The following is a 27677-nucleotide window of genomic DNA, read 5'->3' as shown; positions in this document are numbered from 1 at the left end:
CGTGGCTTTCAGTCTCTGTTCTAATTCATCCCAAAGGTGTTCTATCGGGTTCAGGTCAGGACTCTGTGCAGGTCAGGCAAGTTCATCCACAACAGACTCTGTCACCCAAGTCTTTTTGGACCTTACTTTGTGCACAGTCATGTTGGAAGAGGAAGGGGCCCGCTCCAAACTGTTCCCACAGGGTTGGGAGCATTGAATTGTCCAAAATGTTTTGGTATCCTGGAACATTCAAAGTTCATTTCACCGGAATCAAGGGGCCAAGTCCAACTCCTGAAAAACAACCCCACACCATCGTTCCTCCTCCACCAAATGTTCACACTCTGCACAACGTAGTCCGAAATGTTAGGTTCTCCTGGCAACCTCCAAACCCTGACTGGTCCATCAGTTTGCCAGATGGAAAAGTGTGATTCATCACTCCAGATAAGGCGTCTCCACTGCTCCAGAGTTAATAAATAAATAAATAAATAAATAAATGGGTTGTACTTGTATAGCGCTTTTCTACCTTCAAGGTACTCAAAGCGCTTTGACACTACTTCCACATTTACCCATTCACACACACATTCACACACTGATGGAGGGAGCTGCCATGCAAGGCGCCAACCAGTACCCATCAGGAGCAAGGGTGAAGTGTCTTGCTCAGGACACAACGGACGTGACGAGGTTGGTTCTAGGTGGGATTTGAACCAGTGACCCTCGGGTTGCGCACGGCCACTCTTCCACTGCGCCACGCCGTCCCTGAGTTCATCCACAACAGACTCTGTCACCCAAGTCTTTATGGACCTTACTTTGTGCACAGTCATGTTGGAAGGGTTGGGAGCATTGAATTGTCCAAAATGTTTTGGTATCCTGGAACATTCAAAGTTCATTTCACCGGAATCAAGGGGCCAAGTCCAACTCCTGAAAAACAACCCCACACCATCGTTCCTCCTCCACCAAATGTTCATACTCTGCACAAAGTAATCCGAAATGTTGCGTTCTCCTGGCAACCTCCAAACCCTGACTGGTCCATCAGTTTGCCAGATGGAAAAGTGTGATTCATCACTCCAGATAAGGCGTCTCCACTGCTCTAGAATCCAGTGGGGACATGCTTTACACAACTTTGCATTGGAATTGGTGATGTATGGCTTAGATGAACCTGCTAGGCCATAAAAACCCATTCCATGAAGCTCTCTGCGTACTGAACGTGGGCTAACTGGAAGGTCACATGGAGTTTGGAGCTCTGTAGCAACTGACTGTGCAGACAAGTCAGTGACCTCTTTGCACTATGCGCTTCAGCATCCGCTAACCCTTCTCTGTCAGTTTATGTGGCCTACTGCTTTGTGGCTGAGTTGCTGTTGTTCCCAAACTCTTCCATTTTCTTATAAAAAAGCCGACAGTTGACTTCGGAATATTTAGGAGCAAGGACATTTTTTGACTAGATTTGTTGTACCGGTGGCATCCTATGACAGTTTCACGCTGAAAATCACTGAGAGCGGCCCATTCTTTCACAAATGTTTGTCGAAACAGTCTCCATGCCTAAGTGCTTGATTTTATACACCTGTGGCCGGGCCAAGTGATTAGGACACCTGATTGTCATCATTTGGATTGGTGGCCAAATACTTTTGGCAATATAGTGTGCGTCGGTTGTGTCCCCAGTAGAGATGCGCAGTTTGCGGTCTCATCGGCAGAGTCCGCGGATAAACTGCGGGTCGGGCGGGTGACATGACAAATAAATAGATTTTAAATAGATTCGGGCGGGTGGCGGTTGAACCATTCGGAAATATTTAACATACATAGTTAAGGGATTGGCAACCTTTAACATTCAGAGAGCCAATTTGACCCGAGTCACAAAGTAAGGAAGACAATAGGAGCCGCAATCATTCTCGTGAATACCTGGATCATTCTGTCAGGGGTATTTGTTGTTGAACCCCAAGATGCAGATACGGAGGCAGGCATAGAATATGAAAACATGATTTAATTAAAACTAAACAAGAACAAACAAAAAGCACGCAAGTGGGCGGAATAACAAACTAAGGGAGCTAGCACTGGAAGCTAGAAAACAAAAAGGAACTTTGGCATGGAAGTTAGTGGAGAGCAAACAGAAAAACTGGAACTAACTAATGCTAACAGAAACAGCTTACCGCTACGACGACCAGGACAAAATGTAGCATGACAGGTAGTAGCTGAAACAAACGACACGACAAGTAGCACGACAATACAATGATCCAGCACTGACTGGAAGAACAAAGCAGGTAAAATACGAGCTGGCCGATTGACAACAGGTGTAACCAAATGCCAATCAGCCGCAGCTGAGGAGGAACACAGGACACAGGGAGATAAACAGGTAGCTGAATCAAAATAAGAACACTAGACAGGAACTAAGGACAGGAAATACTAAACGCAGAGGAAAAAGACAAATGCAGAGGAAACAACTAAAACATAGACAAACTGTCAGGGGAAAGCCTGACACATAGACCGCAATGCTTTTCCAAGATTGGAAAAGCATTACTCCGCCCACCTTACCGTGCGTCGGTAAGGTGGGCGGGGTTGGGGGTGCGGGGGTGTAAAATATAGTCAGGAAGAGTCATGGGTGCAAAGGATTCTGGGTATTTGTTGTGTTGCGTTTATGTTGTGTTACTGTGAGGATGTTCTCCCGAAATGTATTTGTCATTCTGGTTTGGTGTGGCTTCACAGTGTGGCGCATATTAGTGAGAGTGTTAAAATTGTTTATATCACAACCATCAGTGTACTCTGTATCACCCAGTATGACTTGCAGTCGTGTGCATGGATATGCGGAAGCCACATACAACATGTTGCTGGACTGACAAGCAGCTTGTTAATGTTGTAGAAGGCATCAAAGGCGATGGCTTCATAGCACGTCCTTATTCTCGTTATCTGGATGAGCATCAGCAAATATCCGCGAGAATGGTTGCGGCTCCCATTGTTTTCTTTACTCTGTGAAACGGGTCAGAGTAGTTCTTTGATTGGTAAAGTTTGCCGCCCCCTGATATATAACAACGGGCAAGTTGCGGGCGGTTGCGGTTTTAATAAAATGTTGATGAGGGTGGATGACGACTTTAGTGATGCGGTTGCGGATGATATAATTGCCTATCCGCGCATCTCTAGTCCCCAGACATATCAAACTATGGTGCTCCAGACATTGTTCAACACGACAAAATAGGGCGAATCTTGGAAAAGCATTGAGGTCTACGACTTCTTTGTGTGTGGTTGGGTCAAGGAAATTCATATCAATACTCTCGCGGATAAATATGCATAATTTTTACTCGGGTAAGGTTGCATTTAATGATTTAACTTTGCATCCACTGCCATGTTCGTTGCTGTTGCTGCATGTAATATACACCAGTAGCGTTTTTTTCCCTGTCTTCATCAAAATATAACTATAGATGTCAACATTGTGTATGTGCCAAAAGCTTCATTTATGATTGTTGCGTCTGGTAAAAACTTAACTCTTTTACCTTTTCATCAAATTTGCTTTCTTTTATTTAGACACACTGAGTTGGTGATTTTCAAAACACTCGTAACAAACGTTTTTAAGACATAAAAACAATGTCAAGATAAGACTTAAATGGGAAATAATGCACGTTACAAGTATATCAAACACACCTTTAACAAAGTAATCACTGCAAACTCATGCATTCTTCAACTCTGCTCCCTTACTAGTGGTACGTGGACTACATCAACTACGCCAAAAATGTGGTTCATTATTTAAATACAGTGTTTAATTTTCCTAGGTTCAAACACAGTGTTACTTTTCAAATGTGTTATGTTTTAGTGTCTAAACATATTAAATATACTTGTTAAATAAAACCTCTGCCTTGTTTTCAAAGAATACTTAGGCCTACGACGCTACTATATTTTAATGTTGGCTATATATGTGGTACATGGAAAGCGAAGGGTTTCCTGGGGTGGTACTTAGTGAAAAAAGTTTGAGAATATACTGTTGTATTGGATATGCTACTTTATTACAATTGTGTGGATAGACTATTTTTGGTTTGTGGTATTCAAAATTAATGTTAAAAAAATACTTGCAAAACAAGGTAGTACAATACTGTATTTTAAATTAAAAACAATGTTAAAATGTATATAATATACAGTTAATAAACATATGGTAACTCTTAAGATGGCCATGATAGAATTATATATCAAACTGTGTAATGGTGACTCATGGTGAAGCGACGTCATAAGAGCAGGTAATAAATGTACTTTCAGCAAAAATCCAGTAGAGGGCGATACAGTTCTGTGTAACTACACTTCCAACAATACACAAAACGTCCGCCACTTCTGTCATGTTGTTTTTGTAGTAACAACACATCTATAAATAGGAGAGGAGTGTATATATATACATGACGTAATTCGAAAATATTCATACAACTGCGGGTAAGAACCGGGTGCCATAATAAGTTTGAACGCTTCCTCGGTAAATCAAGTCATTGTACAATTATATTAAGGACTATCACCCAACTGTACACACATACACACATACACACACACACACACACACACACACACACACACACACACACACACACACTTTGTAATGGAGTAGTAAAGCATCTGTTCCCAACATACACATTTTGGCGTTCTCTAAATCAGATTTATATCTATTTCTATTGTTCTTTATTATTATTTATCAAATAATAATAAAGCCCTAAGCTCTGGAAAACTGTGCCGCTCCATGTTCAAACTGCTTCCACAGTGGAGTGTTTTAAGTCTCGTCTTAAGACCCACTTTTATTCTTTGGCTTTTAACACTACGTGAGTTGTGTGGTCCTCTGTCCTCTGTTGTCCTCTGTGTTTTTTATACACTTTTATTTTTATTTTACTGTTTTAATTGATTTTACCCTTTGAAATAGTTTTTAATAATATTTGTTTTTATATTGTTTTTATTGGTTTTATTTTTATTCATTTTTTGTTTTATTCAGTCATTGGTAGAGCATAATATTGTTTTTAACATGGCTGTGCAGCACTTTGGAAACGTTATTGTTGTTTAAATGTGCTATATAAATAAAGTGGATTGGATTGGATTGAAATATGCAACATTTAATACAGTCATAGACGGCTGTTGATAAATGCCACTCATTATATATATATATATATATATATATATATATATATATATATGCCATCCATCCATTTTCTACCGCTTATTCCCTTTCGGGGTCGCGGGGGGCGCTGGCGCCTATCTCAGCTACAATCGGGCGGAAGGCAGGGTACACCCTGGACAAGTCGCCACCTCATCGCAGGGCCAACACAGATAGACAGACAACATTCACACACTAGGACCAATTTAGTGTTGCCAATCAACCTATCCCCAGGTGCATGTCTTTGGAAGTGGGAGGAAGCCGGAGTACCCGGAGGGAACCCACGCATTCACGGGGAGAACATGCAAACTCCACACAGAAAGATCCTGAGCCTGGATTTGAACCCAGGACTGCAGGAACCTCGTATTGTGAGGCAGACGATATGTATATATATATATATACATGTATATATATATATATGTGTATATATATATATATATATATATATATATATATATATATATATATATATATATATACATATATATATATGTATATATATATATATACATATAAATATGTGTATATATATACACTGATCACACATATATATATATATATATATATATATATATATATATATATATATATATATATATATATATATATATATATATATATAAATCAATCAATGTTTACTTATATAGCCCTAAATCACTAGTGTCTCAAAGGGCTGCACAAACCACTACGACATCCTCGGTAGGCCCACATAAGGGCAAGGAAAACTCACCCCAGTGGGACGTCGGTGACAATGATGACTATGAGAACCTTGGAGAGGAGGAAAGCAATGGATGTCGAGCGGGTCTAACATGATACTGTGAAAGTTCAATCCACAATGGATCCAACACAGTCGCGAGAGTCCAGTCCAAAGCGGATCCAACACAGCAGCGAGAGTCCCGTTCACAGCGGAGCCAGCAGGAAAACATCCCAAACGGAGGCGGAAAAAATCCCAAACGGAGGCGGATCAGCAGCGCATAGATATCCCCAGCCGATACACAGGCAAGCAGTACATGGCCACCGGATTGGACCGGACCCCCTCCACAAGGGAGAGTGGGACATAGGAGAAAAAGAAAAGAAACGGCAGATCAACTGGTCTAAAAAGGGAGTCTATTTAAAGGCTAGAGTATACAAATGAGTTTTAAGGTGAGACTTAAATGCTTCTACTGAGGTAGCATCTCGAACTTTTACCAGGAGGGCACTCCAGAGTACTGGAGCCCGAAATTAAAACGCTCTATAGCCCGTAGACTTTTTTGGGCTTTGGGAATCACTAATAAGCCGGAGTCCTTTGAACGCAGATTTCTTGCCGGGACATATGGTACAATACAATCGGCAAGATAGGATGGAGCTAGACCGTGTAGTATTTTATACGTAAGTAGTAAAACCTTAAAGTCACATCTTAAGTGCACAGGAAGCCAGTGCAGGTGAGCCAGTACAGGCGTAATGTGATCAAACTTTCTTGTTCTTGTCAAAAGTCTAGCAGCCGCATTTTGTACCAACTGTAATCTTTTAATGCTAGACATGGGGAGACCCGAAATTAATACGTTACAGTAATCGAGGCGAGACGTAACAAACGCATGGATAATGATCTCAGCGTCTTTAGTGGACAGAATGGAGCGAATTTTAGCGATATTACGGAGATGAAAGAAGGCCGTTTTAGTAACGCTTTTAATGTGTGCCTCAAAGGAGAGAGTAGGGTCAAAGATAATACCCAGATTCTTTACCGAGTCGCCTTGTTTAATTATTTGGTTGTCAAATGTTAGAGTTGTATTATTAAATAGAGGTCGGTGTCTAGCAGGACCGATAATCAGCATTTCCGTTTTTTTGGCGTTGAGTTGCAAAAAGTTAGCGGACATCCAATGTTTAATTTCATTAAGACACGCCTCCAGCTGACCACAATCCGGCGTGTTGGTCAGCTTTAGGGGCATGTAGAGTTGGGTGTCATCAGCATAACAGTGACAGCTAACACCGTATTTGCGTATGATGTCACCTAGCGGCTGAAGAGTGCAGGGCCAAGGACCGAACCCTGGGGAACTCCACACGTTACCTTAACGTAGTCCGAGGTCACATTGTTTTGGGAGACGCACTGCATCTTATCAGTAAGATACGAGTTAAACCAAGACGGGGCTAAGTCTGACATACCAATTCGTGTTTTGATACGTTCTAATAAAATATTATGATCGACGGTATCGAAGGCAGCGCTAAGATCGAGGAGCAGCAACATAGATGACGCATCAGAATCCATCGTTAGCAATAGATCATTAGTCATTTTTGCGAGGGCTGTCTCCGTAGAGTTATTTGCCCTGAAACCGGATTGAAAGGTTTCACATAGATTGTTGGACGCTAAGTGCCCATTTAACTGCTCCGCAACAATTTTTTCGAGGATTTTTGAAATAAAGGGAAGGTGAGACACCGGTCGGTAGTTTACCGTGAGGTCAGGATCGAGGTTAGGTCTTTTAAGAAGAGGATGAATAACCGCCTTTTTGAATGCTAGGGAACCAGTGCCCGAGGAAAGTGATAAGTTTATAATATTTAGCACTGATGGACCTAATAATACAAAGAGCTCCTTGATCAGTTTCCCAGGAAGAGGGTCAAGTAAACATGTTGTTTGTTTCATTCCATTTACACGTTGTAACAATTCCTCTAATGTTATTTCCTCAAAACGAGAGAAACTATTTTGGAGGGCAGTATCCGCCGTATATACAATCGTATCTGTGTTAATAGAACCCAGTTGTAGCTGGGACGCATTGTCTTTAATCTCCTTTCTAATAACTTCAATTTTCTCACTAAAGAATTGTATAAAGTCATCAGCTGAGTGGGTGGAGCTACTGGAAGGGGTCCCTTGTTGGGTTAGCGATACTACTGTACTAAACAAAAATTTAGGATCGTTTTTATTACGGTGGATGAGATTTGAGCAATATTTAGCTTTAGCTAAGGTAAGCATGCGTTTATAAGTTATTAAACTATCACTCCATGCTTGATGGTGCACCTCAAGTTTAGTCGTGTGCCATTTGCGTTCCAGCTTTCTACATAATAATTTCTGAGCTCTAGTTTCTTCTGTAAACCACGGGGTACGCTTTTTTGCAGCCTTTTTTAACTTTAGCGGTGCTATGTTATCAATGGTTTCGCGCAGGGTGTCGTTAAAGTTGTTAGTGAGGTTATCAATAGAGCCCACATACTTTGGGAATGGTGCCATTACCAAGGGCAGTAGGTCAGCAAGAGTTGTCGTTGTGGCCGTATTAATGTTGCGGCTGCTATAGCAGTTATTATTATTATTAGTTTGACGAACATGCGTCTGAACCTCGAATTTTATAAGGTAATGATCGGACAATACTTTAGTATACGGGAGTATCGTAACTTTGGAAACGGTGATACTCCTGACAAGCACTAGGTCTATCGTATTACCGCTGCGATGCGTGGGTTCATTTATTATTTGTGTGAGACCACAGCTATCAATTATACTCTGTACGCTACACACATATATATATATATATATATATATATATATATATATATATATATATATATATATATATATATATATATATATATATATATATATATCCATCCATCCATGTTCTACCGCTTATTCCCTTTGGGTAGCGGAAGCCTCTAGTGCCTATCTCAGCTACAATCGGGCGGAAGGCAGAATACACCCTGGACAAGTCGCCACCTAATCACAGGCTCAACACAGATAGACGGACAACATTCACACTCACATTCACACACTAGGGCCAATTTAGTGTTGCCAATCAACCTATCCCCAGGTGCATGTCTTTGGAGGTGGGAGGAAGCCGGAGTACCCGGAGGGAACCCACGCACTCACGGGGAGAACATGCAAACTCCACACAGAAAGAACCCGAGCCCGAACCCTGACTACTCAGGACCTTCGTATTGTGAGGCAGACGCACTAACCCCTATGCCACCCTGAGGACTATATATATATATATATATATATATATATATATATATATATATATATATATATATATATATATATATATATATATATATATATGTATATATATATATATATACATATATATATTTATATATATACATATATATATAAATATATATATATATATATATATATATATATATATATATAGATATATAGATATATATATATATATATATATATATATATATATATATATATATATATATATATATATATATATGAGGTGGCGACTTGTCCAGGGTGTACGCCGCCTTCCGCCTGATTGTAGCTGAGGTAGGCAACAGTGCCCCCCGTGACCCCAAAGGGAATAAGCGGTAGAAAATGGATGGATGAATATATATATATTTATATATATATATATATATATATGTACCCCGCCTTCCGCCCGATTGTAGCTGAGCTAGGCGCCAGCGCCCCCCGCGACCCCAAAAGGGAATAAGCGGTAGAAAATGGATGCATAGATATATATATATATATATATATATGTGTGTGTGTGTATATATATATATATATATATATATAGATAGATAGATGTATATATATATATATATATATGTGTGTGTATATGCCTCCCACCCCCACCAAGGACTGTTTTACTGCTGAACTCTGGAAAGAGGTTCCGCAGCCTCTGTAGCAGAACCTCCAGGTTCTGTAACAGCTTCTTCCCTCTGGCCAAGACTCTTAAACGCATCATAATAATCCCCTCAATTACCCCCAAAACAGATTAACTCGCTGGACTATAGTGACAATATAACATACCTCCATAAACTTGGATGCATATGCAAAAGTGCAATATATATATCTGTATAGCCCATTCATCCAACCCTTTTTTACCGTTTGTCTCTTTTGGGGTTGCGGGGGGCGCTGGAGCCTATCTCAGCTGCATTCAGGCGGAATGCAGCTGAGACAAGGACAAGTCACCACCTCATCGCAGTATGTGTAGAAATCTTTATTTATAATTTAACCACTTGTTTATTTTTCAGCAAGTTTTTAGTTATTTATATATCTTTTTTTCCAAATAGTTCAAGAAAGACCACTACAAATGAGCAGTATTTTGCACTGTTATACAATTCTTAATAAATCATAAACTGATAAAATAGTGCTGTATTTTACTTCTTTATCTCTTTTTTTTTTCAACCAAAAATGCTTTGCTCTGATTAGGGGGTACTTGAATTAAAAAAATGTTCACAGGGGGTACATCTCTGAAAAAAAGGTTGAGAACTACTGCTCTAAAAGCCGTAGATGTTATTGTCACATATGCATGCACAGTAGATGGCAGTAGTGTCCTGTTTAAGAGTGTCACAACATTGCTGTTTACGGCAGACAAACTGCTTTTCGGTAGACGAAAACGTGACCGCTGTTGTTGTGTGTTGTTGCCGCGCTGGGAGGACGTTAATGAGACTGCCTAACAATAAACTGTCATAAGAAACCAAGAACTCGCCCTCGCTCATTGTACAGTTATAACGTCATTGGGCAGGCACTCTGTTTGTATTGTGCGAAAGCGGATGTCACTCGGGTCCGCAAGGAGCTGGAGAAGGTGTGGCCTCCAGCTCCGCTCGAATTTCGGGAGATTTTCGGGAGAAAATTTGTCCCGGGATGTTTTCGGGAGAGGCGCTGAATTTCGTGAGTCTCCCGGAAAATCCGGGAAGGTTGGCAAGTAAGGTTTATGTTGACAATATACAAACACATTAAGGCAACTTTCCAATACATTACAATATTTCAAACACTCAAGATTGAGCATTTAAACAAAAAATGTGAAAGAAAGTCAGGTCAAAAAATGACTTAAGTTTCTCCAATAAGGACAATAATATAAGGGCTTTCTCTATCTTTTACCATTTTCAAAGATTTTAATAATATTTTGAAATCAATAAACCAATGGGAGGATTTGTGTTTTACTTCAAGAAATTGACTTTTATAATTTTATTTATGAATATTGCAAGATAATAACATTGATAATAATTTCCCGGTTGTTATCTTTAATAAATATACTAAATTTAATCCTTTCAATGCAGACATCCCATTTGTCTTTCACACATCCTCCATAACAAATTAACCAAAAATATACCAAAAATAAATGATTCACATCTTCTATAACAGGAGTGTCAAACTTATTTTAGATTGGCGGCCACATGTAGAAAAATCTTCTCCCAAGTGGGCCGGACTGGTAAAATCACAGCACTGTAGCTTGAAAATAAAGATCACTTCAGATTGTTTTCTTTGTTAAAAAAGAGAACAAGCACATTCCGGAAATGTACAAATCATAATGTTGTTTTTTTGTTTTTTGTTTTACACTTAATTATTTATAATTTCTAAATAAATTATGTGATAATGTTCATAAGTCAACTCATTGGTGTTCAATTTCTATCAATCAAGATAAAAAAATACCAAAATTAAATTACAGGATGTTATTTATGTAGTTTGAACATTTTTCCTCGGCTGATGTATTAACATCATGTGGTTTATTTTTTACATATGTAGCATCATCTACAGATACACAAAAATTATATTGAGACATCTAGTGGGCACATTTAGAACAACAGTTTCTTTCATTCAAAAATGTCAGGTTAATTTTTGTACTTAGCAAACTCATCCCGAAGGCCGGATAAAACTTGTTAGCGGGTCCTCGGGCCGTACGTTTGACACCCCTGTTCTATAACATTACATATAAAAAACAGTTTTCAACTCTCATGCTACATTTTTGTTTAAAAAAAAAATAATGTGTGGTGTATTCAATTATTAATGTTAAGTTGGATTTATTTAACTTGAAGAAAAATTGAGTATGTATTGTAGCTTGTACTGATTTTCCCTTTTTTTTAGTTTTTTTAACTCTTTTAGGATATATTAGGGCAGTGTTTTTCAACCACTGTGCTGCGGTACACTAGTGTGCCTTGAAATAGTCTGGTGTTCCGTGGGAGATTATATAATTTCACCTAATTGGGTTAAAAATATATTTTGCAAACTAGTAATTATAATCTTCAAATGTGCCGTTGTTTAGTGTCTGCATTGTCTAGAGCTAGGCATGTAATACTTTTCCATACCAGTAGATGGCAGCAGGAAGTTAATTGCTTTATAGACGTTTGTCGTGATCACAATATGCAGACAACAGTGGGAGGCAGAGTGCAGGTAAAAAGGTATCTAATGCTTAAACCTAAAATAAACAAAAGGCGAGTGCCGCCAAGAAAAGCCATTGAGGCTTAGGGGTTGTTATGTAAAATTAAACTAAAACTAAACTTGCTGCAAAATAAACAAAAACAGAATGCTGGACGACAGCAAAGACTTACAGCGTGTGGATCAAAGACGGCGTCCACAAAGTACATCCGTACATGGCATGACAATCAACAATGTCCCCACAAAGAAGTATAGCGTCCGCACAACTGCAATAGTCTTGATTGTTAAAACAAAGCAGGTGTGGAGAATAGCTCTCAAAGGAAGACATGAAACTGCTACAGGAAAATACCGACAAAACAGGAAAAGCCACCACAAATAGGAGCGCGAGACAAGAACTAAAACACTACACACAGGAAAACACCAAAAATCAAAATAAGTCACGGCGTGAGGCACAGGTGGTGACAGTACACCTACTTTGAGACAAGAGCTATAGTGATGCATGTTTGGTTATGGTTTAAAGTCATATCCAACAATTGTGACTTTTTATTGTCGATGTCGGCTGTTTAAATTAAAAATGTTTATGTTTTCTGCTGGTGGTGTGCCTCAAGAAAGGTTAAAAAACACTGTTTTAAGGTACACCCTGGCTACCGCCCGAATGCAGCTGGGATCGAATCCAAGGGACAAGCAGTAGAAAATGCATGGATGGATATCTATACATTGTGCCTGGAAGATATTATTTTGCTAACCCCATTTCTTGGAACATGTATCATCACTAGAGATGGCTTTTTTGCCGATATCCGATATTCCGATACTGTCCAACTCTTAATTACCGATATCAACCAATACGGATACATAATGTCGTGGAATTAACACATTATTCGGCCTATTTTTGTTGTGATGCCCCGCTGGATGCATTAAACAATGTAACAAGGTTTTCCAAAATAAATCAACTCAAGTTATGGAAAAAAATGGCGACGTGGCACTGCCGTATTTATTATTGAAGTCAAAAAGTGCATTTTTTTTTAACATGCCTCGTAACAGCAGCTTGGAATTTGGGACATGCTCTCCCTGAGAGAGCATGAGGAGGTTGAGGTGGGTAGGGTTGAGGTGTGGGAGGTTGGGGGCGTGTAAATTGTAGCATCTCAGAAAAGTTAGTGCCGCAAGGGATTCTGGGTATGTATTCAGTTGTGTTTATGTTTGTCATTCTTGTTTAGTGTGGGTTCACAGTGTGGCGCGAATTTGGAACAGTGTTAAAGTTGTTTATACGACCACCCTCAGTGTGACCTGTATGGCTGTTGACCAAGTATGTCTTGCATTCACTTGTTTGTGTGAAAAGCCATAGATATCACGTGATTGGACCGGCATGCAAAGGTAGTGCCTTTAAAGTTAATTGTCGCTCTGTACTTCTCCCTACGTCCGTGTACCACTCCGTACAGCGTCGTTTTAAAAGGTCATACATTTTACTTTTTAATACTGATAATTTCCTATATTCCTTTTTCAAGCATTTATTGGCCGATAATATCGACAGTCCGGTATTATCGGACATCTCTAATCCATCCATCCATACATTTTCTACCGCTTATTCCCTTTCGGGGTCGCGGGGGGCGCTGGCGCCTATCTCAGCTACAATCGGGCGGAAGGCAGGGTACACCCTGGAAAAGTCGCCACCTCATCGCAGGGCCAACACAGATAGACAGACAACATTCACACTCACATTCACACACTAGGGCCAATTTAGTGTTGCCAATCAACCTATCCCCAGGTGCATGTCTTTGGAAGTGGGAGGAAGCCGGAGTACCCGGAGGGAACCCACGCATTCACGGGGAGAACATGCAAACTCCACACAGAAAGATCCCGTGCCTGGATTTGAACCCAGGACTGCAGGAACTTCGTATTGTGAGGCAGACGCACTAACCCCTCTGCCACCGTGAAGCCCACATCTCTAATCATCATCACAAAAATTAACATCTTCAATGTTAACGTTTCTCAGAAAAAGAGTCGTGTTTGGATGTCACACTGTATGTATATGTGTTACTTATTTACCTCCTTATTACAGCAAGGAAACAGGGCGGTATAGCTCGGTTGATAGAGTGGCCGTGCCAGCAACTTGAGGGTTGCAGGTTCGATTCCCGCTTCCGCCATCCTAGTCACTGCCGTTGTGTCCTTGGGCAAGACACTTTACCCACCTGCTCCCAGTGCCACCCACACTGGTTTAAATATAACTTAGATATTGGGTTTCACTATGTAAAGCGCTTTGAGTCACTAGAGAAAAGCGCTATATAAATATAATTCACTTCACTTCAAATTACATCATTGCTGTAATGGTTAAAGGCCTACTGAAACCCACTACTACCCACCACGCAGTCTGATAGTTTATATATCAATGATGAAATATTAACATTGCAACACATGCCAATACGGCCTTTTTAGTTTACTAAATTGCAGTTTTAAATTTCCCGGGAGTTTCGTTTTGGAAACGTCGTGTAACGATGACGTGTGGGCAGGACGTAAACGGGTTTTTAGGAAGTATAAGCGCTACGCACACACACACAGCTAAATGTCGTCTGCTTTAACGGCATAATTACACAGTATTTTGGATATTTGTGTTGTTGAATCTTTTGCAATTTGTTCAATTAATATTGGAGAAGTCCCTGTAGAAAGATGGAGTTGGGTAGCTTTAGCCTTTAGCCCAGGGGTCGGGAACCTATGGCTCAGGAGCCAGATGTGGCTCTTTTGATGACTGCATCTGGCTCTCGGATAAATCTGAGCTGACATTACTTAACACAATAAGTAATGAATAATTCCACTTGTAATCACAGTGTTAAAAATAACATTCAAAATATAAAACATTCTCATGCATTTTTTATCCATCCATCCGTTTTGTACCGCACCTGTTCAAGAAGTTGTGTTAAAGGTAAGAAGTTATTTATTTATTATTGGTTAGTGTGGGGCTTGCCCTCCTGGGGTTTCTTCAGAACACCAAGCACCGACATGAGAGCCTGTTTCAGGGTTACAATATTGTTTTATTTTTCAATTAGTCTCTCAGTTGCTTTCCAGCAATTGTCTTTTTCTCTTTCGTTCTCGCTCGCGCTCTGGTTCCAGCCCCAGCCCCAACCCCGTCTCTTCTCCTGGCTGCTGCTTATAACAGAGCGACAGATGATTAGATAACAAGGCCCAGGTGGGCCATCTACACACCTGTCGCTGATTTCAAGGCCGATCCTGACAACACCCCGCTTCGCTGCAGGCCCGCAGGCCACGCCACCTCCACATTTAGCTTCAGAAACACAATGTTATTACAAAGAATAAGAGACCTATTATACTCTAGAAATGTTGTTCTTACTTAAAAATGCACGCGTTTAGTTGTGTTCAGTGTTGAAAAAATATTATATGGCTCTTAAGTAAATACATTCTAAAATATTTGGCTTCTTGGGTCTTTCAGTCAAAAAGGTTCCCGACCCCTGCTTTAGCCACACAAACACACGGTGATTCCTTGTTTAAAATTCCTGGAGGTGAAACTTTAGTACGGATCAGAGCGCGGTCAACCAAACATGAATCACGACGGACTGTCAACCAGCAGGTTTCGGTAAGAAAATTGTGGTTAAAAAGTCAGTTCTTACCGGATATCAGCTGAGCTTGTGTCGTCCGTACAGCTGCCGTCGACTCCCCTGAGACATTGGCGTCAACACACCTGTGGAAAAAAAACCCTCCGACTTTCAGGTAATATTTAACTCACTAAAACACTAGAAACACAATAGAAAGATAAGGGATTTCCCAGAATTATCAGAGTAAATGTGTTTAAAAACATTGGAATACGTCCCAATGCTATCGCGTTTTTTTTTTTTTTTTTTCTAGTCCGTCGCTATCAATATCTTCAAACACAAATCTTTCATCCTCGCTCAAATTAATGGGGAAATTGTCGTCTTGTCGGTCCGAATAGCACTTTTTGTTGGAGGCTCCTATTAAAATCAATGTGAATATGTGAGGAGCCCCCACACTTGCGACATCATCGTCTGCGACTTCCGGTAAAGTCGAGGCTTTTTCAGGAAGTACCAAAAGTGGCGAACTTTATCGTCGATTTTCTATACTAAATCCTTTCAGCAAAATATGGCAATATCGCAAAATGATCAAGTATGACACATAGAATGGACCTACTATCCCCGTTTGAATAAGAACATCTAATTTCAGCAGGCCTTTAAGTGAAGAGGGCTGCAGAGGAGTGTTTGTGTTAGTTTGTGTGTGTGTGTGTGTGTGTGTGTGTGTGTGCGTGTAGTAGTGCAGCAGGGTTGGGGAGGGCAGCACGGTCACAGGTGACTGTCATGTTTAATAATGATTATCACCACGCACCTGCGCCCCCGCACTAATTAACTGAACGCATATGCAAATCAGTCCAGGGATTTGCAGAAAGGAAAAAAACACACACACACACACAGCTCATGGAGTGGCAGTGTTCAGCTGCTGGATTTGATTAGGGTAATGAACGGTCAGCAATGGAGGCACTGGTGCTAGTTAAAAAAAACAAAAAAATAGCCAGATAAAGGCAAAGAAGGATATTAGGGTGAGAGGGGAGGAAGTAAGGAGGAGAAGAAGAGAGAGGGATCACCGAGGTAACATAATGGGAACAGGTGGACGAGTGGCCTGTTGACTGAGGTAATAGGAGGAGAGGAAGAAGGAGGGGGGGGGGGGGGGGTGTTTGTGTTTAAATGCAACTCTTGCAGCATGCATCCAGCAAGCAAATGTTCCTGAGACAGTCTCGTACTAATATGTTTTCTACACCGTCGTGGTCTAATGAGATTCAATACCAGGATACGTCTTGTTTACATTTACGACGTACACCACTGTGAACGCCAAGCAGAATTAGAATTGCTCCCAGAAGAGTGCGGAACGGCACTGAGGTCAAACAAGTTGACGTTGGGTCTTAAAAATTGTAAAACTTCCGTACCTCCCGTCTCCCATTCCGGGGTGGATCTCGCGTGAGAGTAATGTGGGGGGTCGGTTTGTACGGTAAACCGATATTAGTACCGTATTTTTCGGACTATAAGTAGCAGTTTTTTTCATAGTTTGGCCGGGGGTGCGGCATATACTCTGGAGCGATTTATGTCAATCAATCAAGCAATGTTTATTTATATAGCCCCAAATCACAAATGTCTCAAAGGACTGCACAAACCACTACGACATCCTCGGAAGAACCCACATAAGGGCAAGGAAATCTCACACCCAGTGGGACGTCAGTGACAATGATGACTATGAGAACCTTGGAGAGGACCGCATATGTGGTCCCCCCCCCCCCCCCCCCCCCCTCTAGGGGACCGAAAGCAATGGATGTCGAGCGGGTCTAATATGATACTGTGAAAGTTCAATCCATAGTTGATCCAACACAACCGCGAATCCATAGTGGATCCAATACAACCGCGAAAGTTCAGTTCAAAGCGGATCCAAGACAGCAGCGAGAGTCCCATCCACGGGAAACAATCCCAAGCGGAGTCGGATCAGCATAGTAGAGATGTCCCCAACCGATACACAGGCGAGCGGTCCATCCTGGGTCCCGACTCTGGACAGCCAGTACTTCATCCATGGCCATCGGACCGGACCCCCTCCACAAGGGGGTAGGGGAAGACAGAGGAGAAAAAGAAAAGAAGCGGCAGATCAACTGGTCTAAAAAGGAGGTCTATATAAAGGATTACTGAAATGAGATTTTCTTATTTAAACGGGGATAACAGGTCCATTCTAAGTGTCATACTTGATCATTTCGCAATATTGCCACATTTTTGCTGAAAGGATTTAGTAGAGAACATCCACGATAAAGTTCGCCACTTTTGGTACTTCCTGAAAAAGCTTCGCCTTTACGGAAGTCGCAGACGATGATGTCGCAAGTGTGGGGGCTCCTCATATATTCACATTGATTTTAATGGGAGCCTCCAACAAAAACAGTTATTCGGACCAAGAAAACGACAATTTCCCCATTAATTTGAGCGAGGAAGAAAGACTTGTGTTTGAGGATATTGATAGCGACGGACTAGGAAAAAAAAAAAAAAAAAAAAGTTAAAAAATAAGAACGCAATAGCATTGGGACATATTCTGATGTTTTTAAACACATTTACTAGGACAATTCTGGGAAATCCCTTCTTTCTATTGTGTTGCTAGTAGAGATGCGCGGATAGGTAATTATATCATCCGCAACCGCATCCCCAAAGCCGTCATCCACCTGCCGTCCACCCGAACCATCATTTTATCAAAACGGAATCCGCCCGCCACCCGCCCGCTGAAATACACCAGAGGTCGGCCACCTTTACCATTTACAGGGCTATTTAAACTCATTTCACAGAGTAATGAAGACAATTGGAGCCGCTACCGTTCTCGCGAATATCCAATTGGCGTTCGTCCCGATGACAAGATTATGGGCGTGCTGCGAAGCAATTGCCTTTGACACCTTCAACAACATGTACAAACCAATTGTTAGTCCAGCAACATGTTGTGTGCAGCTTCCGCAATCACGCATACAAGATTGAAAGGCATACTGGGTGATACAGAGTACACAGATGGTTGTGATATAAACAACTTTAACACTTACTAATATGCGCCACGCTGTGAAGTCACACCAAAGAAGATTGACAAACACATTTCGGGAGAACATCCTCACAGTAACACAACATAAACGCAACACAACAGATACCCATAATCCTTTGTATCCGTGATTCTTCCTGAATATATTTTACACCCCCGAGCCCCCAACCCCGTCCACCTTACCGACGCACGGGGTGGGGTTTGGGGGGTTTGCTGCTAGCGGGGTGTATAAAATAGTTAGGATGTGTCATGGATACAAAGGAGTCTGGGTAAAAATTGTTTATATCACAACCATTAGTGTACTCTGTGTCACCCAGTATGCCTTGCAGTCGTGTGCGTGTTGCCGCGGAAGCCTCAAACAACATGATGCTGGACTGACAAGCAGATCGTACATGTTGTAGAAGGCGACAAAGGCAATGGCTTCATAGCACGCCCTAATATTCATTAACTGGGTGACTGCCGATAGTCATTCTAGAGAATATTAGCGTCTCCTATTGTCTTCTTCGCTTTGTGACACGGGTCTTAATTGGCTCTTTGAATGGCAAAGGATACCGATCTCAGAATCATGTTTATCAAATATTTCCAGATGGTTCAACCGCCACCCGCCCGAATCTAATTAAAATCTATTTTTTCGTCATGTCACCCGCCTGACCCGCGGACTCCGCGGATGAGACCGCAAACCGCGCATCTCTAGTTGCTAGTGTTTTAGTGAGTAAAATAGTACCTGATAGTCGGAGGGGTTTGTCCACAGGTGTCTTGACGCCAATGTCTCAGGGGTGTCGACGGCAGCTGCACGGACGACACAAGCTCAGCTGATATCCGGTAAGTGGTGACTTTTTAACCACAATTTTTGTCACCGAAACCTGCTGGTTGACAAAAATAGACCATTCATCGGCCAGTGCGCCGTATGGTCTGGAAAATATGCTACTGTTTATTGTTACATACCTAGTTCTAACTATGAAAGTATTCAATGTATCAACAATAAACCTATTTCGCAGAAATTAATTTGCCATGGTCAGGCATGGAACCAATTAGCCTGGATAAAGGAAAAATAACGATTCTGCTAATGCTGTCTTTCTCAAATAGTGGGGCAAGACCCACATACTCCCCCAAACCTCGGGTTCGATGCCGGGGAGGACGGATGACTTCGGGTAAACATGCTTATTTTGCCGGACTAGAATATGACAAAGTGTATGTAGCGTTTCGCTTCACTATGGCCAGGGCTGGAGAGCGGTGTGTTTTTTTTCTCTCATGTTGATACAGTGGTATGCAGAGGTGCACTTATAACAATTGTACAGACAAATAAGGCAAGAAGACAGACATGCTAAAATAGAATACGACTATTATGCAATTTATAGTCGTAAATCAACAAAGTTACCACCTAACGCAGTGTTTTTCAACCAATACTCCGTGAGAGATGATGCAGTTTCACCAATTTGGGTTAAAAATATTTTTTGCAAACCAGTAATTATAATCTGCAAATAATATGCCGTTGTTGAGCATTGGCGCTGTCTGGAGCTCGGCAGAGTAACCATGTTATACCATATCATATCAGTAGGTGGAAGCCGGTAGCTAATGTGAGACGACAAATGGTTTGTCGTGATCACAATATGCAGGCGACAACGGGAGGCAGGGTGCAGGTAAAAGGATATCTAATGCTGAAACCAAAGGTAAACAAAAGTTGAGTGCCCCTAAGAAAAGGCATTAAAACTTAGGGAAGGCTATGTAGAATGACACTAAAACTGAACTGGCTACAAAAGCAACAAAAACTGAATGCTGGACGACAGCAAAGACTTACAGCGTGTGGAGCAGAGACGACGTTCGCAAAGTACATCCGTACATGACATGACAACAATGTCCACACAAGAAAAATATAACGACAACTTAGATATTCTTGATTGCTAAAACAAAGCATGTGCAGGGAATAGCGCTCAAAGGAAGACATGAAACTTCAACAGGAAAAGCCACCAAAATAGGAGTGCAAAACAAGAACTCAGTAGAAGCATTTGAGTCACCCTTAAAACTAATTTGTATACTATAGCCTTCAAATAGACTCCCTTTTTAGACCTCTTGATCTGCTGTTTGTTTTCTTTTACTCCTATGTCCCACTCTCCCTTGTGGAGGGGGTCCGGTCCAATGGCCATGGAATACGTACTGGCTGTCCAGAGTCGGGACCCAGGATGGACCGCTCGTCCAGAGTCGGGACCCAGGATGGACCGCTTGTCTGTGTATCGGCTTGGGACATCCCTGCGCTACTGATCCACCTCCGCTTGGGATGGTTTCCTGCTGGCTCCGCTTTGGACTGGACTCTTGCGGCTGTGTTGGATCCACTATGGATTGAACTTTCACAGTATCATGTTAGACCCGCTCGACATCCATTGTTTTCATCCTCTCCAAGGTTCTCATAGTCATCATTGTCACCGACGTCCCACTGGGTGTGAGTTTTCCTTGCCCTTATGTGGGCCTACCGAGGATGTCGTAGTGGTTTGTGTTGTGGTTTGTGCAGCCCTTTGAGACACTAGTGATTTAGGGCTATATAAGTAAACATTGATTGATTGATTGATTGACTAAAACAACACATACAGGACAACAGCAAAAAAATCAAAATAATTCACGTTGTGATGTGACAGGTGGTGACAGTACACCTACTTTGAGACAAGAGCTATATTGATGCATGCTTGGTCATGGTTTGAATTCATATCCATCAGTTGCGGCAACGACTTTTTATTGTCTACTGAGTTTATTTTTTTAATTATTTCTGCTGGTGGCGTGCCTCAGGATTTTTTCAATGGAAAAAAATACTGACCTAACGTATCCAACACAAATCCAACATTGCTGATACATTCCGGTATACTGGAGAACGCAAGATTTTCAGTACTAAAAACGACCGGAATTTTGACCTTACAACTGAACGCTCCCAGTCTGTGGAACGCTCTCCCTGACCACCTGAGGGCACCACAGACTGTGGATGCTTTTCAAAAAGGCTTAAAAACCCTTTTTTTCGGAAATATGTGGGTTAGTTTTAGCTATTAGGCTGTTCTAGTTTAATTTTTTTAACTATTTATTTTACTTGTTGGGGGCGGCTATTTGTGGTTCTAGCGTTTTAAATGCACTGTAGCACTTTGAGGTTGTTTGTTTAAAGTAAAGTGCCTTTACAAATACAGTGGGGCAAAACAGTATTTAGTCAGCCACCGATTGTGCAAGTTCTCCCACTTAAAATGATGACAGAGGTCTGCAATTTTTATCATTGGCACACTTCAACTGTGAGGGACAGAATGTGAAAAAAAAATCCAGGAATTCACATTGTAGGAATTTTAAAGAATATATTTGTAAATTATGGTGGAAAATAAGTATTTGGTCAACCACTCAAAGCTGTCACTGATTGAGGGAGGTTTTGGCTCAAAATCTCACGATACATGGCCCCATTAATTTTTTCCTTAACACGGATCAATCGCCCAGTCCCCTTAGCAGAAAACCAGCCCCAAAGCATGATGTTTCCACCCCCATGCTTCACAGTAGGTATGGTCTTCTTGGGATGCAACTCAGTATTCTTCTTCCTCCAAACGCGACGAGTTGAGTGTATACCAAAAAGTTCTATTTTGGTTTTATCTGACCACATGACATTCTCCCATGTGCTTTCTGGCAAACTTCTGACGGGCCTGGACATGCACTGGCTTAAGCAAGGGGACACGTCTGGCACTGCAGGATTTGATTCCCTTTCGGCGTAGTGTGTTACTGATGGTAACCTTTGTTACTTTGGTCCCAGCTCTCTGCAGGTCATTCACCAGGTCCCCCGGTGTGGTTCTGGGATTTTTGCTCACCGTTCTCAAGATCACTTTGACCCCACGGGATGAGATCTTGCGTGGAGCCCCTGATCGGGGGAGATTATCAGTGTTCTTGTATGTCTTCCATTTTCTGATAATTGCTCCCACATCTTATTTTTTTACACCAAGCTGCTTGCCTGTTGTAGATTCACTCTTCCCAGTCTGGTGCAGGTCTACAATTATTTTCCTGGTGTCCTTCGACAGCTCTTTGGTATTGGCCATAGTGGAGTCTGGAGTCTGACTGATTGAGGCTGTGGACAGGTGTCTTTTATACAGATAACGAGTTCAAACAAGTGCCATTAATACAGGTAACGAGTGGAGCACAGAAGAGCTTCTTAAAGAAGAAGTTACAGGTCTGTGAGAGCCAGAGATCTTCCTTGTTTGAAGTGACCAAATACCTATTTTCCACCATAATTTACAAATAAATTCTTGAAAATTCCTACAATGTGAATTCCTGGATTTTGTTTTCACATTCTGTCTCTCACAGTTGAAGTGTACCTATGATGAAAATTACAGACCTCTGTAATTTTTTTAAGTGAGAGAATTTGCACAATCGGTGGCTGACTAAATACTTTTTTGCCCCTCTGTAAAATTATTATTAGTATGATTACCAAATTGTGAATATTGCATATCATTACACCCCAATTTTCAATGAAACTATTTTATTAGATTTATCACAAGAGGCATTTATATTTGTACTGGAAGAAGCTAGATGTTTTTGACAATATGTAATTGCTGCTGTATTTATTTGGGGAAGGAATGCAAATATAGCCGTTCCATATTATCTCGGGTTTTGTGTGTGCCTTCCACCACGTAACCCCAATCCACTATACCCCGAATAAAACTGAGGAGTAAGAGAGAGAAGACGAAGGACCTTTGAACCTCATTTATTTATCCGGACGCATTCCAAACACGCATTCTATACGGCCATACTCCGACCGGGGCGTCGATGCATATACACCGAGCTCTAACAAAGCAAATTGCGGTTCATCCAACTCCATGGCCCCAATCTTATTCGGGGGAGGCAGGCTCGTCACTCACATAGATAAGGTTGAATTAGGGTCTCACTCAGGGTTTTACATTTCAATTTAGCCTCCGGCTTCAGAGCCATTAGGGGCCTAATCTAAAGCCTCGTCCGCAGAGTTCTCTTTCCCCACCCAGCCATCACAATATTGTTGTATTAACTTGCAGCAACCTATTCTTGAATACAGCTCTAACAGATTCATTATTTCACATTAAATTCATATTAGGGTTACTTGTCGGAAGACCTCTTGTTCAGGAATATGCAAGCAATCAATGCGACGGTAATGCAGTGCCGCAGTAGCTCCGGCTGCTTCATTTGAGCAGGTAGTACAGTGAGGCTAATTGCAAGTTGATAATGTGCCTGGGCATGCACAATGACCAAGATGGCTCTTGGCAACCAAGCGCGGAGTAGAGAAGGAACATTCGCTCTCTCCCACTCACTCTCTCTCTCTTTACTTCTCTCTGGTGTAATGTCAAATGGGTATTATGCGTCTCCAAGGAAGTCCCTTAACATATGGTAGAAAGTATTGTTGATAATGCATAATTGATAAATACTACCCAATGTTATTTTTTTCTATGAGATGTCAGACTTCCATCAGCAATTAGTTGTAGTTTTAGCGTCTTTATTCATGCTTGGACAATAGAAAAAACCTTCAGCTGGGTGGCAGCATTGATCAAATATATGAGAAAGTATAGGTCCTTCTGGTAGGAATGTACAGTATACCGGTATTAGTATAGCACCGCGATACTAATGAATCATATTCGGTACTATACCGCCTCTAAAAAGTATCGGTTCCCTGCCCCCCTGTCGTTGTCACATTGTGTCATTGCTGGTTTACGAGAAGACGAGCATGTTTGGCAGCGCACAATCACGGAGTAGTTACAAGCCGACACAGTGTGTAGAAAGAAAAGGTAAAACGGACGCATTTTGGCTTGAAAACTGATGATAAAGGTGAAGTCATAACACTGAAACGCCCTCAGGAAGAGGTGCTTTAAGACAAGGCTAACGTGTGTTTTAGCTAATTCTAAATTATTAATTCTCACCTCCATGGCGACACATAATAGGCGCCAGCGCCCCCCGCGACCCCAAAAGGGAATAAGCGGTAGAAAATGGATGGATATATATATATATATATATATATATATATATATTAGGGCTGTGAATCTTTGGGTGTCCCACGATTCGATTCAATATCGATTCTTGGGGTCACGATTCGATAATATAGCGATTTTTTTCGATTCGATTCGATTCTCGATTCAAAAACGATATTTTTCCGAATCAAAATAATTTTGTATTCATTCAATACATAGGATTTCAGCAGGATCTACCCCAGTCTGCTGACATGCTAGCAGAGTAGTAGATTTAAAAAAAAATAAAGCTTTTATAATTGTAAAGGACAATGTTTTATCAACTGATTGCAATAATGTAAATTTGTATTGAACTATTAAACGAACCAAAAATATGACTTATTTCATCTTTGTGAAAACATTGGACAAATTGTGTTGTCAAGCTTATAAATTGCGATTCAAGTGTAAGCCACTGTGACAATATTGTTCTTTTTTATTATTTTTATAAATGTGTAATGATAATGTCAGTGAGGGATTTTTAATCACTGCTATGCTGAAATTATAATTAATATTGATACTGTTGTTGATAATATTTATTTTTGTTTCACTACTTTTGGTTTGTTCTGTGTCGTGTTTGTGTCTTCTTTCAATTGCTCTGTTTATTGCAGTTCTGAGTGTTGCTGGGTCAGGTTTGGTTTTGGAATTGGATTGCATTGTTATAATATTACTGGCTAGTGGTTTGTTGGATTGATTAAAAAAATCAATTGAAAAAAAATCAATTTTTTTAAAATGAGACCCGATCCTGAATCGCACAAAGTAAACGATTCGATTCGTATTCGAATCGATTTTTTCCCACACCCCTAATATATGTATATATATATATGTATATATATATATATATATATATATATATATATATATATATATATATACAAGCGGTAGAACATGGATGGATGGATATATATATATATATATATATATATATATATATATATATATATATATATATATATATATATATGAATAAATAAAAGAAATACTTGAATTTCAATTTTCATTTATTTACACACACATAACACTTATCTACTCATTGTTGAGTTAATGGTTGAATTGTCCATCCTGGTTTTTCTAACCATATGCATGTACAGTAGATGGCAGTATTGTCCTGTTTAAGAATGTCACAACATTGCTGTTTGGCAGACGAACTGCTTCACGGTAGACAAAAACGGACTGCTGTTGTTGTGTGTTGTTTTACCGCGCTGGGAGGACTTTATTGAAACTGCCTAACAATAAACCCACATAAGAAACCAAGAACTCGCCATCGATCATTCTACAGTTATACATGCTCTGTATACACGTCACGGTCACTGAGGTCCGCATGGAGCTGGAGGGGGCGTGGCTTCTAACTCTGCCTGAATTTCGGGAGATTTTCGGGAGAAAATGTGTCCCGGGATGTTTTCGGGAGAGGCGCTGAATTTCAGGAGTCTCCCGGAAAATCCGGGAGGGTTGGCAAGTATGTTCACTACACACCGTAGCTCACCGGCATCAAAATGTAAACAAACGCCATCGGTGGATCTACACCTAACAACCACTGTAATTATACCAAGTACAGGAGCGTATCTATACTACTAAGATTACATCGATATTCTTTGGCATCACAACATTTTCTTTCATTTTTAAAATATGTATATTATGTTTATAAACTCAGGAATTATGGCCCTGGACACATGAGGATTTGGAATATGACCAATGTATGATCCTGTAACTTCATGGTATCGAATCAATACCCAAATTTATGGTATCATCCAAAACTTATGTAAAGAATCAAACAACAGAAGAATACGTGATTATTGCAATTGACCAAAAGTGTAGATAGAACATGTTAAAAGAGAAAGTGAGCATATATTAACAGTAAATAAGCAAGTAGATTAATAATAAATGTTCTACCGCTTGTCCTTAATAATTTTGACAAAATAATAGAATGATAAATGACACAATATGTTACTGCATATGTCAGCAGACTAATTAGGAGCCTTTGTTTGTTTACTTACTACTAAAAGACAATTTGTCTTGTATGTTCACTATTTTATTTAAGGACACACTTGCAATAAGAAACATATGCTTAATGTACCCTAAGATTTTTTTTGTTAAAATAAAGCCAATAAGGCGATTTTTTTGTGGTCCCCTTTTTTTTATAAAAGTATCAAAATATTTTTTGGTACCGACACTAAAATGTTGGTTTACTGTCAATACAATATTGTAGTTAGGCAAGTAGAATACGGCCTTTATTTGGAGCAAGTGTTCCAAATCAACAACCAGCTTGACAAATGCTGATACAGCAAATACATACCAATGATCAGGTTCTCAATAGTACCTGAATTTAAAAAATAAGTGTCCTGTAGGAAGGAGCTGACGGAATATAGTAGCGAACCACTACTCCACACAGACCGACATTATGCAAGAAATGTAAACAGTAGACCTCTACAATTTAATGCAAAGCGGACCAATACAATTTTTTTGGCCTCAGATCCGAATTCGAGTCTGGATTCAACACTTGGACACAAGACTATTGAACGGAATATGTTTTATAGCAAATACCGTATTTCCTTGAATTGCCGCAGGGCATATAGTATGCGCCTGCCTTGAATTACTGCCGGTTCAAACTCGCTTCGCAAAATGATTAGTGCATGCTTAGTATTACCGCCTGGTCAAACTTGTGACGTCACGAGTGACACTTCCCCTGTCATCATTTTCAAAATGGAGGAGGCTGATTTCAATACCGGTAATTTGAAATCGCATAAAGGAAAGAAGACTAAGAGCTATTTAGTAGGATTTAAGGTCCAAGCTTACATCACACTCAAATTTTTACTGCATGCCTTTGGTAAGTGCCGGAGTGAGAAGAGGTTTTAAAATAATTAGCGCATGCTTACTTTTACCGCATGCCTTTAGTAAGCACAGGAGTGAGAAGAGGTTTTAAATTAATTAGCGCCCCGGGGGCAATTCAAAGAAATACAGTAGTTTAAGTAAGAGCCAAAACATTTTCACAAAGCTT

This window comes from Nerophis ophidion, linkage group LG20, assembly GCF_033978795.1.
Source record: "Nerophis ophidion isolate RoL-2023_Sa linkage group LG20, RoL_Noph_v1.0, whole genome shotgun sequence".
NCBI classification, from domain to species: domain Eukaryota; kingdom Metazoa; phylum Chordata; class Actinopteri; order Syngnathiformes; family Syngnathidae; genus Nerophis; species Nerophis ophidion.
The sequence above is the reverse complement of the archived record's forward strand: the minus strand, read 5'-3'. Positions refer to the sequence as shown.